The sequence below is a fragment of the Microtus pennsylvanicus genome, chromosome 2, assembly GCF_037038515.1.
Source record: "Microtus pennsylvanicus isolate mMicPen1 chromosome 2, mMicPen1.hap1, whole genome shotgun sequence".
NCBI classification, from domain to species: Eukaryota; Metazoa; Chordata; class Mammalia; order Rodentia; family Cricetidae; genus Microtus; species Microtus pennsylvanicus.
This window is the reverse complement of record NC_134580.1, coordinates 109777019-109796253: the sequence shown is the minus strand read 5'-3', so window position 1 is coordinate 109796253 and position 19235 is coordinate 109777019. Positions and strand designations below refer to the sequence as shown.

General features: G+C 53.0%; 1 protein-coding gene across 2 annotated transcripts in view; it reads right to left on the bottom strand.

Moving 5' to 3' along the window:
- The window catches only part of Smox (spermine oxidase), a 33935-nt gene extending 15306 nt beyond the window's left edge, over nt 1-18629 (bottom strand). For both annotated transcript variants that reach the window (XM_075962235.1, XM_075962236.1), the window contains exon 1: nt 18494-18629. The gene's annotated coding sequence lies outside the window, so the exon portion shown is untranslated. The remainder of the gene's footprint in view (nt 1-18493) is intronic.
- Between the last annotated feature and the right edge of the window lie 606 nt (nt 18630-19235).

The window sequence follows — 19235 nt, the reverse complement described above, 5'->3', positions numbered from 1 at the left end:
CTCCCAGACTCAAGGTGGCCAAGGCAGGGTAGAACAGGTTTCCTAGACTGCAGGCAGGTGGCGCTCGAGGCCCAGACTCCCTCCGAGGCAAGCCTAGCTTTGCCAGAGGAGGAGGCCACCAGTAGATGGGTACAGGCCTTTCCTGCCTCCTTCTCCCCTGCCCTCTTCCCCTACTCCTCGGTCACCACCCTCCAAGGAACACGCCACGCAGGGTTGGCTGGACTCTCTCCCTCCCTTCCCCTCTGCTCTCGCCCAGGTTCCTGCGCACTAAATATAGAGGTGAGGATGTGGCAGACTGCACGCGCTGGCAGGGTCAGCAGCGATGCCACCGGAAGTCTGCCAGCCACCGCCGACGCCGTGACAAGCTAGTAAATACACGAGCGCCACGGAGGGCCTGCGTCAGCTGTAATGACGCCAGGGTGCTCAGGCATCGAGTGAGACGTGACAGGGCTGCGTGCCCCAACCCAGTCTCTGGAACAAGAGTGGGGATTCCCCTTTCCAGCACCCCTGCCCCAGGGACACCCCAGCAGACTCATTTTTGCAATACAGGGTGTTTGTAAAGCTTACTGGTGGAGCCACATCTTGAAATGCTACTGGGCTGAGCAGGTGTAACAGGGATTAAACTGGAGTTCCCACTCTGACTGGGGCCACACACACCTGTAATTCCAGTACTGTGAAGGCTAAGGCAGGAAGATCATGAGGTTCAAGCTAGCCTGGGTTACACGGCAAGACATTATGTAAAAACAAAAAAACAAACAAAAAACCACGGGGTGTGTCCAGCTTATCACAGGATCCCAAGACACCTCTCTAAAAGCCAGAGAGGTCTAGCTGACCTTTCTTGCCCTAGGCTTGGCTGGCTAGTCCTCACTACTCTGCCGTGACTGTCAAATAAGGCTATCACAGACTGTCAGCATCTAAGGACCTCACACATTAAGGATCAGGTGCTGTCGGTACCTAATGAAAGGATTCTGGAGTGGACCACAGGCCATCTTAAAGATAACTACAGAAATAACCCTCAGCCCCCCCCCAACACCAAATCTCAAGAGACCTTGAACATGGGTATCAGATGGATGTCGCACAGGAAACCAGGGCCCATGTGGGTCCCCTGCACCACTGACCTTCACAGCTAACCCCCAAACCAGCTTCATCCACCCTTGTTACCCACAAGAAGTCAGAGGCACCACACACACAGCCACAGAAGACAGAGGACCGTGTACCACGGCCCCTTATCACCCTGCATCCATCCACGAGGCTTTTCCTGTCAGTTTTTATCACTTTCCCCTCTGGGATTTTTTTTTTTGAGGGGTGTTGAAAAGGAGGGAGGGAGAAAGGGAGGGGAGAGACAGAGGAAAGAGAGAGAGAGAGAGAGAGAGAGAGAGAGAGAGAGAGAGAGTTCTTATTGAAGAAGAAGAATCATTTAAATGGTCCTTGGTGCATGCCTGTCCCTTTCTCGCCTTGATCTGTATGCAGGAGAAACAGAACGCCCTGTACTTACCCACAGATAAAGGAATGAAGAAAAAGTGCTGGCTCAGCCAAGCGGTAAGGAGGGAGGAGGAGCGCTGAGGGAGGCACAGAACAATAGACACTTGCCTTCTTGCTCTGGCTTCCATGGTAAATTGGGGTGGGGGTCTAGGGCTTCTTGCCCAGTATCCACGTCCCCAAGCAGACCGAGTCCCAAAGCTTCAAGAAACCGGGTCAGCCAGAGCATAAGTGCTCTACTTGAAAATCCCCCACTACCTCCTGACACCACTTCCCTGGCCACAGGCCACAGCTGCCCACTGCTGCCCAGGGCCAGCACCACCTCTGCAGGATCCTGCTGAGCCCCTCCCAGAAACGCCCAGAACTCCTGTACTCATCCCATCAACAGCCCAGGGTCAAAACCGTAGGCATCCTTGCAAGAAGATCCCCTTTCTCCACGGGGTTAAGCCACGATCATTCCTACAGTCCAAACACTATGGCCTCTACCTCAGTGTTCTCAAAGACCTTTCTGTTTCCTCCCTCTCTTGAACCTCACCTGCACCCAGTCCCAATCTCCACCCTCTAAAGCAGTGGCTTTCAACTTTCCTAACGCTGTGACCCTTTCACACAGTTCTTCATGTCGTGGTGACCCCCAACCATAAAACTATTTTTGTTGCTAATTCACAACTGTAATTTTGCTACTGTTATGAATTGTAATGTAAATATCTGTATTTTCTGATAGTCTTAGGTGACCCCTGTAAAAGGGTCATTCAACAACCGTGGGGGTCACAACCCACAGGTTGACAACCACTGATTTAAAGGTTAACTGGCTAGACCTCAGTAAGATGACCAGAGAATACAATCAATTCACCGAGTGTCTACTCCACACCAAACATGGGAAAGTTCTTCATCCTCTGGCCATGCTAGCCTCAGTTCTCCAAGATATTCCCCTCCACATACAACAGAATCCCTAACTACAAAGCCTTGGGCTTCCCCAGCCCATCAAAAGCCTCAAGGGAAACATTTTCCTTGCCAACATCAAAGAAGCTGCCTCTGGTTCTAACCCGCACAGTCCTCATTGGGACTTAGGAGCTGTGCCATCATTCCCCAGGGTGACTGTGGAGTGTAGGCTCCACATACTGGCTCTTAAGTACAGTAGCGACCAAACTGCCCCCAGAACACAAGTGTCTCTCTAGGGACCTCTTACCACCTAGTGTCTCAGGACTGCGGCTGCAGCCTCCCTGTTTCTGAGCAAGGCCAGCAAGTGAGCATGGCCACAGGCTGAGAAGCACTACTCTGCAGATCAGCAGCCCAGCCAGTGTAGACACCTTCCGTGTTCCTTGACACTGGGGCCACCTTTGCCTCTCCCACTCACTCACAAGCCACTGCTCCCTAGCCGTGGTGACTGCCGAAAATACAAAGCCACGGCGACCACCTCCCACACCTTTCAAAGACACAAAAGATTCCACCCATCCTGGACCCCTGAACACAAGTTAATCCCCAGGGTGCCTGAGCTGCTGTTCTTTCCTCAAGTCACCTCAGCCTGGATTTCTGCATCTGCTGCCTGCAGAAGAATAAGGCTCCAAGGCGGCCAGCCCCCTCCTCACTTCATCTCCTTTAGAGTCTAGGACCACACCAGCTGAAACCCTCCAAACTAGGTCATGCTTTAACCAGCATCCTTCCCCTCCCTCAAGCCTGGTGTTTGCTCATGAGAGATCTATCCAGGACTCCCCAGGACTCAGGGGGCCTGTCCTCAGTGGCAGGAGACAGAATGCCTGCACCCTCCTCAACCAGCCCCGGGGACTTCCTGACTCTCTCCCAACAGGTAGGACTAGAGGTCTAGAGCAGTAGCCAGCTTCCCCTTCCCTACAGGGATGCTCTTTCCAAGCTTAAGCAGGAGGAAAGGGAGAAGGAAGCTGGGGCTGGTCCAGGGGAACATCTCTGGGCTGTCCGGCAGGTCTGCAGAGGGATTTGGAGTCTTGAGACCCCCTAAACAATGCAATTATTCTTCTAAGGTAAAAAAAGAAAGGGGGGAAAAAACCCTCCCAGAAATCCCACACCAGCTGCCTTGCTGGGCTGGCAAACAAAGGGGCTCTGTGTCTGGACAAGCCTCCTCCCACCCTCCAGTCTGGGGCAGGCTGCCCCAGCCTCCCAGCCAGACCCTTCCCAGCCTTCCTGCCCAGGCCACAATGAGTATACTGCACAGCACCACAAAACCAGAAGGGCCAGGCCAGTGGAAAGGAATAGCAGGAGCAGAGGTGAGCACAGTGGGCAGGAGGGCAGTGCAACTACTTTCCTGCTAAGGTCTGCCTTGCTCTGGGCCCCATTTGACCAGCACTCCTGAACTCGTCCCAAGAATATCACATATGCTCATACCTCCTGGAGTCATGTGTCTCAGCCCCATCGGACACCTACAGGCTTCAAGTTTCTCTATCTGTTAAGTGGGGGTGTCCTGCCTGCTTGTGGACTGCTGGGGGAATGAAACAGACACTGAAGTGTGGTCACCTCTAAGTGTACCTCACAAAGAAAGGTCAAGGAAGGTCCCCAAAGGACTGTTATAAGAGATTGGAGTCACCCCTCCATGATCCCAAAGCTCCACTGCATGTAAAGGAACCCAAAGCTTTGTCTTCGCTCAGAGCACAGCATCAGCCTTGGCCACAACCCAACAGGACCTTGACCTTGGTGTCAATCAAATACCCACAACTTGACTCCCAGTTCAAGCCCAACTGGGTCTGAGCCCCTCAACCCTGACCACCCTTCCCAGATTCAACAGTCATTAGGCAACTCCAAGTTCACGACAGGGAAACAGCAGAGGGACCTTATTTCACAGGCCAGCAGCAGCGCTGATGAGAACCAAGGCCCCAGCTTCCTCCTGGTGCCTGGCTTCTCTCCCAGCACTGTGCCTTTGTTATGCACCTCTCTTCCCTCAAAATGTAGTTCTAAAAAGAACAACTTCAAAAAGCTTCTTGTAACCCTCTTTCAAAAGAGAAGAGGGGAGCCAGGCACTCTTTGGCAGCCACTGACTGGCAGGATACACACACACACAGAAAGAACACACCTCCCTCATGGAAGCAGTGGGCAGAAGTGGGAGGGGTACAGACTCAATTTCCTGCCAGACTGCAAAGCATTAGATACTTTTAGCTCCCTGAATGGGCAGCCCCAGTAAGAAGCCTAGCTGAGGGATCACCAAGAGTGCTCAAGCGCCCGCGCTCACTTTCCCGCTCCCTTCCCTCCCTCCCCCCCCCACAGACACACACACACACTTAAGATGACATATAGTCCTCTCCCTACAGAATAACTTTAGCACCACGTTTTCATGTATGTTCTAAAATGTGATCACCAACTTTCCAATGTCAGTAATCTGAATTTCCACCATGGATTAGGTGGGTGACAGGTTAATTGGCTTTTGGTTTCAAGCTAGAGTTACCTGTGAAGAGGAACCTCACCTGAGAAAATGCCTCCACCAGATTGCCTATAAGCAAGTCTGTAAGGCATTTTCTTAATTAATGATGTGGGGGAGGAGGGCCAAGGCTATTGTGGGTGGTCCTACCCCTAGACCAGTGGTCCTGGGTTCTATAAGAAAGTAGGCTGAGCAAGCATGAGGTGCAAGCCGGAAAGCAGCGTTCGTCAATGGTCTCTGCTTCAGTTCTTTCCGAGTTCCTACCCTGGCTTTCTTCCATGGACTGTGACCAGGACATGTGAGCCAGATCAACCCTCTCTTCTTCAAGCTAATTTCTGGTCAGCTTTTATCGCAGCAATAGAAACCTAAGGCAGGTGACCTCGTCAGTAAAATGGGTTGTGTGGGAATGCGTGCAGGGGCCTAGAGCCGAGACATGGCGGCAATGTTTCCTTAGTCTTCTGCAGTCCCCCACCTGCACACAGTGGGACTCACCAGAGAGAAGGCAGAACCAGGTGAGAAGATGTGTGTGGAGCCTGGAGGAAGCAAGCCCACCCAGGAAAGGCCGCAGGCCCTCCTCTCACAGAAGTAATTCCAAAGCAGGAGTGTGAAGCCTGACGGAGCTACCCACTCCATAGAGACATTCCTGTTGTGTGTGGTAAGGGAGAGAACATGTCAGGAGGGAAGGGTCCACCCATACCCCACCTGCTGCTGGTGCTTGGACCAGAGTGCCAGAGTGCTGGCTTCCAAGAGCCCCCGTCTGGTATTCATGCCCTCTCCTCTTCAGCCGACCTTTATAGCTAAGGCAGAAATGATAGAATGTGGCGTCTAAAACTGGGCTATAAAGGACACAGTGGCCACACAGGCATGGACCACCATGGAAACATCCTGCAGCCCCCAGCCTTCAGTTGGCTGCAGTCTCCTGGGAGACCCTGAAGCAGAGCCACCCAGCTCAACCGCATCCCCAGCCCTGACTCACAGGTGAGCTACAGGTGACGATTCCACTGCTTTAGAACCTACTAGTGTGGAGGTGACTTACTGCCCAGAAATAGATCATGAATAATCTTTAGTTTCCTATCCAGAAAGCCTTGAGGAGGAGGGGATCCCCAGGTAACACCTCCGTCACTCAGGAGCTCCATCCCCTCTGTTCTGAAAAGCAGACCTAGAAACCAGGCCCACTGACAGGAGCATTACAAGGAACGTTACAATTCCCCGGGAGATGTCTACAAACACCTACACTCACACTACCTCACTTAAGTCAGAGCCCAAGCAAGGGTATCATCTTAGGGTCATCTGTAAAGCCAACTATTTCATACCAAGGCTCCAAATGCAGAGACTCCAGGAACTGGTGCTGTATCAGAGAAGGGAGCTGAAAAAGCCGAGGTCAGATCATGGCCAAGGTATCCCTTTATGTTGTCACTGCCTGGATTTCAAAGTCTGCTGCAGCCCATGCCTGGACACACTCAAGCCCTGAGTGTCCTTGCCATCACACTCATCCACATCTTCCCCTTTCTCTGCAGCCTCTGGAGATGCTCTTCCCTATAGAAGAGGTCCCAGGACACAAGGCTAGGGTCTAACTAGACAAGCTTGAAAAGCCTCTTCTCGTCTCTGAAGTGGCAACAGTCATCATACTTGATGGGTCATAGTCTGGGTCCTATGTCAGAAATACTCAATGAAATCTATAGTTACAGTTTGTCTCCTACAAGATTCAGTCTTGCCTTATACTGTATTTGCTCCCTGTGGAGGACAGAACATCAAATCATATAGACAGGGCTTCCCTGAGGCTCACAGCTAGTTAACTCAAAGGTACGAGAGGCAGCTGAGATCCAGCCTGGGGAACCTAATACAGTAGGGGAAGGAGTCAGCTCCAGTCCTGGATTGCAATGCTTAGAGGTGCTGCTGATGAGAATAACTCTCCACATGAGATCAAGGTACCCCTGTCCACCCTACCAAGGGTCTCCTGCTGAGCCCTGAAGCCCCAGGTCCCAGATGCATCCACCTGACCTTCCTTCCATGCCTGAAGAGTTGGAAAGAGAACATCTCAGCAGGTGATGTGGGATTCCCCTCTGTATGCTGTGAATATCACTGGTTAATAAAGAAGCTGCTTCGGCCTGTGGCAGGACAGAATATAGCCAGGCTGGAAGAGATATATGGAGAGAGTAGAAGAAGTCAGGAGACATTATGTAGCTGCCAAAGGAGAAAGTCGCCTCTGGAACCTTACCCATAAGCCACACCCTCGTGGTGATACTGATTAATAGAAATGGGCTAATTTAAGATATAAGAGCTAGCTAGGAATACGCCTAAATCACTGGTCAAACAGTATTGTAATTATTACAGTTTCTGTGTGGTTATTTGAGTCTGGGTGGCCGGGAAGCAAACTTACAAGCAGGAGTGGGGAGGATGCATCCCACCTTCTCCTCAGGGTCTTCAGCCACACCCACAAGCCTCACAGAGAGAGCCACACAGACAAGCCCTGTGCTGTTCCTAGGGAGAGACCAAGCCCACCCACTGGATGACAGAATGCCCATGAACAGCATTCTCCATCCCTACCCTCCACAGGGAAAGAGTCGTACCAACAGCAGACAGGCACACAGTCTCTACATACCATGTTCCAGCGGCTGTGGAATCCGGGTGAGCACACGGCATGTGGGTGGGGTGGGGTGAGTTTCTTATTAAATCACAGAGGCACTCTAGGCCTGGGCTGGGCAGATCTGAAGAGACCGGACATCATACACAAAGTGGGGGAGAAACCCGTGTTGAACCAGAGCCAGATGGTAGGGACAAATCTTTTATTCACTGAGCAGGTTTTAATGAGTGCTACTGTGTGGGAAAACAGAAAAGCTAAAACTGGCCCCTTAAGAACCTGACAGGTCAGAGCTTACGAGAGCCACAGAGAAAGAAGTTGGGGTAAGGGACAGGGAAGGCACTGGCTCAGAGGAAGTGAGAATGCTGTGTGGACCTCCCGGAACTTACAAAGAGGCAGGATGTGGAGCCAAGGCAAGGCAGGCCAGCGTGACTTCAGTGACTAGTCATGATGCTGCTAGGATAAACCCAGACCAGCTATTTCTCATCCAGCTGACCCTTTTACCCCTCGTGGTTAAGTCTAGGGTGTGGGAAAGATCAAAACCTACCCAAGACCAAATACCATGATGCAGATCCAACAGGTTGAGCAGCCTGGGCTCTGTTCTCCTGCCAGGGTCATCACCAGAGATGACCAAGCTTCTGCAGTTCACAGCCCCTAGCATACACACCCCCAAACACAGCAGAACTGCACTGGGCATCACCTGCACTGACTAGGCACCACCTACGGCAGAGGCAAATGCGCCCAGCATCACCTGCAGACACAGGTCAATCCAACCCGGATGTGAGTCATCATACCCCGAGTGAGATGCAACAGAGATCTACATTGGTAGATACTGAAAGATGGGCACCTGGGAGGTGTAAGCTGGCAGATGAAGGAAGGGGTGGCTTTCTCATGGGCGTCTCTCCTCTCCCTTCCCACACACTGGCCACAGCGCTGGGGCAAAGGAGAATAGCACAGTCAGCAGCTTCTGCTGACTCTTTCAAAACCACTTGCAAGAACTGAGGCTGTGAACACAGCTCAGCCACTCAGCTCCCCCTCATCCGTCAGGGGCCCGCGTGACTCCGCACAAAGCCCAACTGTGCCTGACAGTAGACGGGGGGTGGGGGGGGTCTCCAGCAAGCCTATCTTCTCTCTTGACTCACAGAGCCTCCACTTCACCCAGCTTGAGACTTCGGTTCCTTGCATGCAAAGAAACCCTTCAGCTTCACATCGGCAGAGCTGTCTGAGGGCTGCTGGATCTGGGGAGCAGTTGCGATGAGGGAGCCCTTGTCTTCAATAAACCCCTTTCTAGAAAAACTACCACTCCAAAGTACCCCCCTTTACAGCACAAATTACAAAGCTGAGGTACATGACCACAAAAAGATTCACACTAACAAAAGATACCCCCGATCCAAAGGCAGATGAACACCTGAGCAGGCAGGCAGACTGTATTTGATTTTCATATTCTATACCAAGCTCCCAGGCCCTGCGTCCTTCATGCTCACAAGCATCCTGCCGCCTGTTGTACAGATGAAGACACAGGCTAGGAGGACTGAAGAGAGCAGTGGAGGCCACAGCAGGGTGCTCCATCTTTACTCAGGGCAGCAATCCCAAGGGTTGCCCCGGGCTTGGCTCTTCTCCTGTCCTACCCTCTCCATATACTGACACTGTACACATTACGCCAGGCACTTCGGGCCGGGAAGAGTCACTTCAAAGCCTGGCAGTTCACCTCAGTCAAACAGCCAAAACCTGGACTATCACTAGGAGGCTACTTGCTCTTGGCCTGGGTACTTGGCAGAGTAGGCTATAGAGCACTCTGGTCTCCCTGCCCAGGGCTAGCTTAGGCTGGCCAGGCAAACGCTGTCAGATTCAACCCTTTTCCTTGGTTCCCCTGCATAAATAGGGCCCGGGATACGACAGTGTTGCTTTGCCAGGCCAAATGGGAACTCCAAGAGTGGCAATCCATGATCCCCACTAGTCCGTCACTAGCCCAAGACTTCCCCCTCCTGGTGACTTTAGGGTGCTAACCAGTGCAGGAGATCAGCCACTGAAGGGCTCTTCATACCATCTGTGCAGGAAGCACAACCTACACACAAGCCAGCAGTCTGCAAAGCCAACAGTGTTCCCAGCAAAGGCCACAGCTGAGTCCAGAGCCTGTGACTTATCCCATAAAACACCTGGGGAGCTAAGACACCGAGCTTATGCAACAGACATACCCTCCAAGTCGTTTTGTCAAGTTCAAAGAGACTCAGGAACTCCCTGCTTTTCAAGTGTAAGGGCCCTCAAAGCATACTGCCATTGTTGTCGCTACTTCTTATGGAGTAAGCTGAAGGCACAGAGTGTAGCGCTAGACACCTTCCTGCGGAAGGTCCAGTTCTCACAGCGGCGCTTCCCTATTACAGAGGTGGGAGCCAAGGTCCAGAGATGTTGTAAAGTCACTCTGAGGCACAACACCTGGTGCTCACTCTTCCCTTTCAGTCAGGGTCACGTTCGAGGTCCTTCTCAAAGTTACTCTCCAAACACCAAACCCTTCGGGTCTAACTCACAAAGTTTTGCATTATGTATGGTTTTATGTTAATTTGCCAAAGTTGAGGAGATTGAGAGTCTTGTGTACTGAATAACGGAAACTCTTTTACGCTTTCTTCAGAGTGTTTGCCTGCAGGCCACCCTAGGTGTCTCCGGCCAGCATTATCCTAAAGTCTGTTTGACCTGGAGTCTAGGATTTCAGTAGCCTTCCAGGGACATCACCCTTAGCCCCAAGATCAAGATGGCAAGCAGACAGGCAGAGTAGGGATGGGGCACAGTTGAAGGTTTGGGTGAGGGTTCTGAGGAGGGCTATTGGATGTGGAGAGAGCATCAAGTCAGATGGAGCAGAACCTGGGTTTGACCAGTGTCCCCTTTCTGTGAAACAAGACAGTAGCCCATGGAGGTGGGGGTGAGGCAGGAACTAGCTCAGAGCTGGCAGGGTGGCTAGATTCTTTGATTTGTTTTCTAATAAATCCCAACTCACTTCCAAGAGAGGCTTCTCCTGATCTTAAATCATACTGGCCTTAACACCCTTCCCTAACCAGGCAGATGACCGAATGGCAGGGTACTAAACCCCACACCAGGCCATAGCTATGCACAAATGCAAACGCTTTTCTTCAATCTCTAACCTTGGTCCTCTACCCCTGGACTTACAGAGAGCCCAGGGTTTCACCCTGTCTAACAGCAGGGGCAAAGGACACAGTGACACATCGTACCATAGGACTGGGCTGAGGCTGATGGGAAGCCCCACGAAGCATCCTCTTCCCAGATTCCACAGTGGGCCCAAGGCTGCAGCGCCTGCTTGTCAGCACCTGCGACTGCAAAGTCTGGCCCCTCCTCTGGGACTGCTGGGATGCCACACCCTGTCTCCCCACCTGAGTGCTGAACAAAGAGTCTTCACACTGCAGATGTGCAGAGGAAGTGGGGAGACCAGACTGTCCCCCCAGTCACAGGGAAGTATGGGGCAGGCACCCCAGAACACTAACTCCTCCCTGTCCTGTGCTGACTACACCTACTCTGAGGGGGTCACATTAGCAACCCAACTACTTCCCCCACTCTGAGTCATGAAGAGGCACAGATACTGGGGGGTTCCTGTACCTCACTGCGTACACTACCATTGTTTCTCACTAAACCACTGTCCCAATTGATCACCTGGCCCCCCAGACCCTAAGTAATTAAGTCAGGCTCCTACTGGTCTCTTGCTTTTCATTGTCTGTACTATTTTTTGTTTGTTTGTTTGTTTTGGTTTAAGTGTTGAGATAGGGTCTCACTGTATAACCCAACCTGAAACCCTTGACCACTGCAGCTAACACCATGTCCTGCTTGGCCACTGTTCTCTCACAGGGATCCTCTGACCCCCAGGACCAAGCCTGTGCTGTCTTACCCCTCCCCCACTGGCCACTACTCCTGAAGCTGCTAGTCCCTGCTGCCCTAGCCCCCACTCTTCCTTTTCCTAAGCACTGCCCTGGTCCAGCAGGTTTCCATCCCAGCCTCCTTTACCCAGGCCCTTCCCTGGGTCCTTCCTGGAGACATGGCTTCCATCCATTTGTTAATCTAGTGAAAACTTCAAGCTGGTGCTCCATGTCACACAGCCCTTCAAAGAAGGCAATACTGTCCCCATGACATAAGTAAGAAACTGAGTCACAGAAGGTTCAGCCTCTTGCCCAGAGATCATAACCCTGCTCAGGTAACCTGTGAAGGAGAGGGTGGAAGAGGAGTGCATGAAGGAAGTGGCAGGGCAGTGTGACACCAGCAGAAGGCCTTCCCAGAATCAGGAGGTCCGCGCCTGCTACCATCAGGTGCTGGGCATTGATTAGTCCTTCCGGGTCCCTTAATCATTCACCCAGCGAAGACAGCAGTGAGCACAAAAGCCCAGAACCAACTCTGGGCCTGGGATCCATCTAGCCTATCCCTCCCTCTGCAAAGTCCTCTGTGTCCACCGACTGTCTAAGTGTGGCTGTCCCACCAAGCCTACCTCTCTCAAGACGCTAGTCTTCAGCCCCTCCTTGCCTCCCAACCACTTCTGAGCCACCCAGCATCCATGTTTGCGGTTTCCAAGAAGCAGCACCTTCCACATCAGCCATTCTCAAACGGTATTTCCCTGCTCAGCAAGGTTTTGGGAAATCTTTAAAAATACATATTTCCTTAGTCAAGTCAGCTTTAGAAGCATGAGATCGTCTTTCTTTCCTATATAACTTGTCTGGACCTCCGATTTTTATGAACACAGCATGACCCTCCCCCAGCAGGACGGCAGAGTAGACCTGCCAATTTCTTCTCTTCTTTGTCTCCTAATCCCTAAGGAGGCTTATAGCAGTCCTTCAGAAATGGTACCCCTCACTCCTCAGGGAGGCCTGAAAAGGGGGCAAGACAGGCTTGACTGTGCCCTCCTCTAAGAGCTGGTAGAGATCAGCCTAAATGCAGGCCAACCCCAGCCCTTCCAGCCCCTCTGGGCACGGGGTGGCATTCACCTTCAGTCACCATCTTTGGTGCCAGCATCCATTGGGACCTCAACTGACTCTAAGCTGTGCTGAGCCAGGAGAGCAAGGAGCCTTGGGAGAGCCCAAGGCAAGCCAGCCAGTTTTCCACACAAATTACTCGCTCTACTGCAGCACTGGCACACAGCTTTTAATGGTAAACTAGAACTTAGGTGTATTGAATTCCTGCTCTGGAAATACACAGCGCCCCACCCAACAAACCCTGTGACATCACTCCATGGGGGAACAGGACCTCTCTGTTTACAGACAAGGAAACTGAGGTGGCAAAAGGGAGCAGACACTTGCCTGTAGTGGTTCAGCCCAGGCCCTGACTCCCAAATACACTGGGGAAGTGACCAGGGCAGACCACAGCCGCAGCTCAAGTGACCACCAGCAGCAGCAGCAGCAGCAACAGGGACTCCCACAGGGCCAAGGGGAAGGAGATGGACAGCTTGTCAGGAGTGTCACAGCTGTGCTGGAGCTGAAGCCAGCTGCAGCCCCAATCTCTCGCTCCGCCCTGGCTAGAGGAAGGGTGCGCACCCCAGATTGGCTCCTCCACTAGAGTAGGCTGCAGGCAAAGATAAGGTGCCCTGCCTGCCATCTACAGTCACCCTGTGTTAAGACCCAGTCACCCCAGACACCCCACTGTGGTCTTGGAACTCCAAGAAATCAGGCCTGTGCTGCCAGCATCTGAGACCCAAGTGCCCACAGGTCCCTCATCTAGCACTACTTCTGAGCAGGCTACCCACAAGCATCTCTACACCCCCCTTCTGCACTTCCCACCCCCTCGCTCCTGTCCTCACAGAGGCTGCTCCCTGAACTCTGCCAAAACAGTCCACAAGGGACTGAGGGAACCTCCTATAGCTCCCATAAACTGAGCCTGTCACACAGGACACAAGTCTAAATTTACTGCGCAGACAGGGGCCAATGTAGTAACAATTCTGCACAGCCTATATGCTCTTAAAAATGCAGAGTCTCAACTAGGCACGGTGCACTCTGGAGGCAGAGGCAGGAGGGTCTCTGTGAGGTGGAGTTCCAGCACAGCTTCAGAGTGAGATATCGCCTCAAAAAAAAAAAAAGAAAGAAAGAAAGAAAGAAAGAAAGAAAGAAAGAAAGAAAGGAGGGAAGGAGGGAGAGAAAGAGAAGTGAGGGAGGAAGGGAGGGAGGAGCGGAAGGAGAGTGGGAAGGAGGGAGGGAGGAAGAAGGAAAAGAGAGGGAGGGAGGAAAGGAAGAAAGAAAGGCTAGACAGAAAGGAAAGGGGGGAAATGCAGATCCCCAGGCCTCACTCTGGACCCACGCAATTGGACAGGGCTGGCCTGCGTTTCGGTACGCTGAACAGGTGCATATCTGTGCTCAAGCCTGAGGAGTGAGCTTTAAAACCACAGCTCTAACCATACTGTGACAGCCATGCCCTTAACCTCCAGTGGTTCCCCGGGCCTGGTAAAAGTCCAGATTCTGCAGCTGGGTAATCAAGCTTTTCACAGCCTGGCTTCCACCCACTTCCCCAAGCTTGACCTCCTTTGCCACCCCGGGAAATGCCACCAGTCCTCTGACAGGCTCCGGGACACCGAAGCACCACGTCTTCCAGGAAGCTTCTCCCAAAGCGCACCTGGTATGTCTGGCTCCCTTTCATTTCCTGAACAGTGAGAACCATGCCCTTTGTCCCTGTTGCCTCGGGACACCAGGCTAGGCACAAGAGATGCCAGGGGCCAATGACATCTAAGGAGACCCAGTGTCCAGCTCAGGCTATGCACGAGCCTCCAAGTCAACTCAGCAAACTAGGAAGCAGAGACAGGCCTCCTCCATGAACCTCCTGAAAACTACAGCAATGTGCTTGGTGTGTACCTCAGTTTCCCCCAAATGCAGAAGAGAAGGTCCAGTGATTCTACTTTCTTTTCTTGGGAGGAGATGGAGGGTCTGCCCAAGAGGAAGAACAGATCCCCTAAACTCTGGGACTCACAATTTGTAATAGACGTCACCCCTGTGTGGCCAGCAGCCCCTCCTCAGCCAGGCAGGGGCTTAAAGGTGGTCATGGAGGTGTCCCTGGAAAAGGCTCACCAGCACAGCTGCCCAGGCCTGGGTCCCAGAACTAGCACCGCTTAGAAAGCCCCTCATAAGAAAATAGTCCCCACAGAACTGCCAACCTCTACCGCTTCCAGGGGCCAAGAAAAAAGTCTGTCTCATCCCATTTTACAGAAAGGCAGAGAGAGGCCAAGCCACTTTCAGTCCCTCGGCTCTGTTCTCACACCCTATCCTGGCCCACCTCAGACCCCAGCTGCACTCCCAAGAGCTGGGCTGCAAGCACCACCTCGTTGTTCTTGGCAAGATCATGAAGAGGCAAGCTTGTCTGTGGACCCCACTGAGCTTTGGCCTCTCCAGGGAGGGGGATTCAAAGAAGCAGTGACAGGGACATGAAGCAAGAGGTGACATTCTAACTAGTGTTTAGACTAGAAGCACAAGTCGCCCCCACCCCAGAACCCTGAGATCAGTGTGCATGAACCCCAATTACCTGACCTGGGTCAGATTTCATCCCAGAAGCAGAAAATCTTGGCAGCCCACCCCAAGCAAGGGCTCCAGCTTTAAAGGGGATCAGGCCCCCCTGCAAGGCAGGAAATGCCCTTGTTTGTTAAGAAGACCTCCAATGGGCCAAATCTAAGAGGATTCCAGAGCCAGAATTCACTCTGCCACTATTAGCTGTGGTACTGTACCTCCAGTCTGCCCTCAACAAAATGGAAGAAAAGTCGCTAAGAGCATCAGTGTCGATCTGAAGAGTTCTTAAACAATACCTAGCGCCCACTGAGCACACTAGGACCTTGCCCTCCCCACTTGCCCTTGGCTAGATTTCCTCTACTCAGGATGCTCTCTTTGCCCCCACCAATGCCAGTTCCCGGCGTTTCCTGGATATGCCCGTCTCACCCCAAATATAAACTGTTAGCTCCTAACCCCAGCACTTGATTCACAGGGTGACTTTTAGGCCTATCCCGGGTTCCCTGTCAAGATCTCAGCTCCCCTTCCTTCCATATCAGGGGTCCCCTGGCTCTCCCCCTCTACTCTGAAGTATTGACTCCACGATGCAACACTCGACTGACTGTTCTCTACAAACTGAAAAGCCATGGACAGCAAGATGAGGGTTCATGAAAAGACACACTCCCAATCCCAGCTTCTTCTTCCTCTCAACTCCCTGGCCCCCTAGGTTTGAGCATGCAGAAGCCGCCCAAGGGAGTAGGCTGAACTAAATCCCAGGCTGTCCCCACGTCCTGAATTAGAGACCCTGCTTCCTACATTCCACATATCCACTCTCTCAAACACACGTACACCTTGATTTCCAGCCAAGAAAGCAAAGGAAATCATTTGGCTGCGAACGGCAGTGATCCCCCCCACCCCATGCCTGGTCTCCCCATGAGAGACCGGAATGACCTCAAGGTACCCATATCTTCCCAGCTTCCCCTTTTCACATCCTACTGGCTGGCTCACATTCTTGCAGCCATTTGCACAACTGCTTTTGTGGAAACAAAGCAAAACTCTTCAGATCACTTAAGACTATAGGAATTTCCTGTGCTAACTGCAATGCCCATGTCTTTCTGCTTAGTCCAACCTCACCTTTATGGGTCAAGATTTCCTGAGGGGTACCTACAGGACACCAAGCAAGATGCTTCAGATACAGCAACGGGACGATTTATTAACAGGCAGAGTTTTTAGGAGACCTGCAGTGAGCCAACCAGTCAAGATGCTAGCCCTTAAGAAGCCCAAAGTCAAGACAACTGTAACAAGGGGTTATCAACCCTTCAATAGAAAAGGAAGAAAGTAAAGCAAGTTCTAATATGAATCACGTGTAGAGGAGGGGTCTTCTGCCTAGGCTAGGCTGGTATCTGGGGAAGGGATACTTAAATTTAGAGCTAAAAACTATAAGCAAGGCATGTCCAATAAAAAGCACTGGGAAATAACCTTCCAGTCAAGGAAGACATCCCAAGCAAAGTCTCTGGGTCAGAGAAAAGCTTAAGGGTGTTGAAGAGACATAAGTGACTCAATTTGTCTGCCAGGGAGGCTGTAAAGATGACAAGAGTCAAATCAGGCTGGAAAGTCATCAGTGGTCACATGACAGAGGGTCAGCTAGAAGCCATGGGAAGGCTTTGTGACTTTACTCAAGTGTAACAAGCCATCAAGGAATCAAATGATCTGATCAAAATGTTCTGTTATTCTTGCTGCTCTGCTAAAAACAGATGCAAAGGAGATAAGTACGGGTACTGGGAGAGGGTGACTCTGGTACTAAGGAAGAGTTAAACGCCCTTGGCAGGGGGCAGTGGCCTGAGGTGATAGTAACAGAATCAGAACAGGGAGCATGGGTCCTAGATAGACCCTGTGGAAAGAGTCAAAAGGCCTTGCTCTGGGACTGGCTGTGAAGGCAGAAAGGAGTCCAGGCTTCCTGTCCTAAAAGATGGGTACATTACCAGGCATTTTCAGATGGCAGGACCTGAGAGGCTCCGGTCCCCAGTGTTGTCAGGAGCCTGCTGTACCCACATTAGTTTTCTGTCAACCATGACACGAAAAACAATCAGAAAGAGTGGTGGGACCCAGCTGGAGTCAGAGACAAAATCTGCTATTCAAAGTCATGAGCATGAAACACTTAAGATCTTTGTGTTCGGGACTGGAGAGACGGCTCAGCGGTTAAGAGCACTGGCTGTTCTTCCAGAGGACCTGGGTTTCAGTTCCCAGAACCCACATGGCAGCTCACAACTGTCTGTCACTCCAGTTCAAGGGGATCAGACACCATCACACAGACATAGATGCAGGCAAAATACGAATAGACATAAAAAAGAGATTATTGTGTTCATAAATTGATAAAGTTTTTTTTTAATCCTAAGAAAGAATGAAAACTGGGGTAGAAAGTGAACAGGGGATTCTGAGAAGGGAGTCAGGAAAGGCAGTGCTGAAAACAGGACGCTGGAGCCCTCCAACACTCAGGCGCTAAGTGAAGAGGTTGCAGGAAAGCAGGCTAAGACAGACAGGCAGGAGGGAGGAAGCAGAGAGCCCGGGAAGAATATAACTCTGGGACCGAGCTTTTAGGAGACCTGCAAGGTGGGCAATGCCTGCCAGAATGACCAGTCACTGGAGACCCTGGGTGCCTCTTAGGGGCACTGCTAAGGACGGAACTTTGGAGGAATATGCATTGGAATTGGAATTGGGTCCTGGGCTTCAAGGGGGTGAAGTTCAAGGCCCAAAGGGGAGACTGTGGAATGAGAGGGAGGACTTAAGCCTGTTCTCACAACCTGCTGGGTAGGAAACCCTGGGGACACATAAGGGGATGGTCACAGGGCCCAGGAGCCTACGAGGAAACATGACCCTTCCGGCCCTGTAATAGTCCTTCCTCGGTAAGAGGTAACAGAACACAAATACGAGGGCCATTTACACACCTTCATGACCCTCCATTTACCCACAGCCCCGCGGACCTCCACTCAGCACCCGCTGTTTGGTCCCCTAAGCTCCACCAAGTGGACCCGTGGCGGGGCCATGCTGTGCCACTACCAGTAGGTTCCTCCAACAACCTGTGGGCACGGCTGGAAGAAGGGCCAGTGCGGTGCTTGCTCCTGGTGCAAGATCCGAGAGGTCCGTGGACCGCTCACCTGCTCCCCAGCCGCGCCACCCCGAGGCCGACAGCCGGCCCCCGCACCCCTTCCCGGCGAAGCGACTGTTCCAACTCGCCCTACCCTTCGGGAGCCTGGCTCCCGCCAAGCCTGGGGCAGACTGCGAGTCCCCGGGAGGCCCTCGGAAGAGCTGCTCCCCATTCCTCCCGCTGTCCCCAAAAGACCCGCGGACGCCGGGCCCCGGACGCCGGTGCGAGCTGCGCTCCCTCCGCTCCCCAGTGCGCACCCTCCGGGCCGCTCTAGTGTCCAGCCGGCTTTGTCTGCGCCACCGTGCGGGGCGCCCCGGGGATGCGGCCCGGCCCCCGGGGTCGCGACCGCCCGGGACAGTCGCCTCTGCCCACCGCCCACCGCCCACCGCTGGCCTCCGTGGGGAGCCCCTCGCCAGCGCGGCGCCGTGGCTGCCTGCGCCCGGGCCGGGGAGGCCGCGCCGTACCTTTCCCTGCGGAGCCGGGGAGCGTCTTCGCGAGCGGCCTCGGCCTCTCCGCCTCCCCTCCTCCGCAGCCGCCGGGCTTCCTCCTGCAGCAGCCGCTGGGACCGTAGGGCCGAGCCAGCCGCCGCGGCCTGTGCGGGGGCCCCGCTCCGCCTCGCGTCCCCGGCCCACCCCGCCTGTGCGCTCCGCCCCGGGCCCGCCCACCGGGGGCGGGGAGCCGGAGGCCACCCGGCCTGGAGCCGCCGGCGGCACCGCCACCTGCGCTCCCCTATCTTCGCAAATGGGACGCCTCACCCACCCATCTGCCTAGGAACAGAGCCAGCTCTGCGCTGCCCCGCCCTGCAAAGCCAACGAGGTCTTCCGGCACAGTCAGAGCGCGCCCGCCTCAGTTTACCCAGACTCAGGAGCCACCCTTTTGAAAGGAAAGAGAGCCCCCTCTCCTCCTGGGCTGCCTCTCCTCACCCAGGTCTCGGTTGGGTGCCCACGTCAACCCGGAACCTAAGGTGCAAGAGAAAGAGCACCTGCATACCAACCCGTCCCCTCACTGCCAGGCCCATGGTCTGAAGTGGCTCTTCTTTAAAAAGTGTATTTCCCTATAAAACCCCCAAACTTTTAATAAAAGCTGAAGTTAATATTAAGTGACACTTTTTTTCTTTAAAAAAAAATAATTGCTTAGAAATTATTTGTTAGCGGAGCAGTGGTGGCATATGCCTTTAATCCAGTTCTCAAGACTTCCTAATGTTGT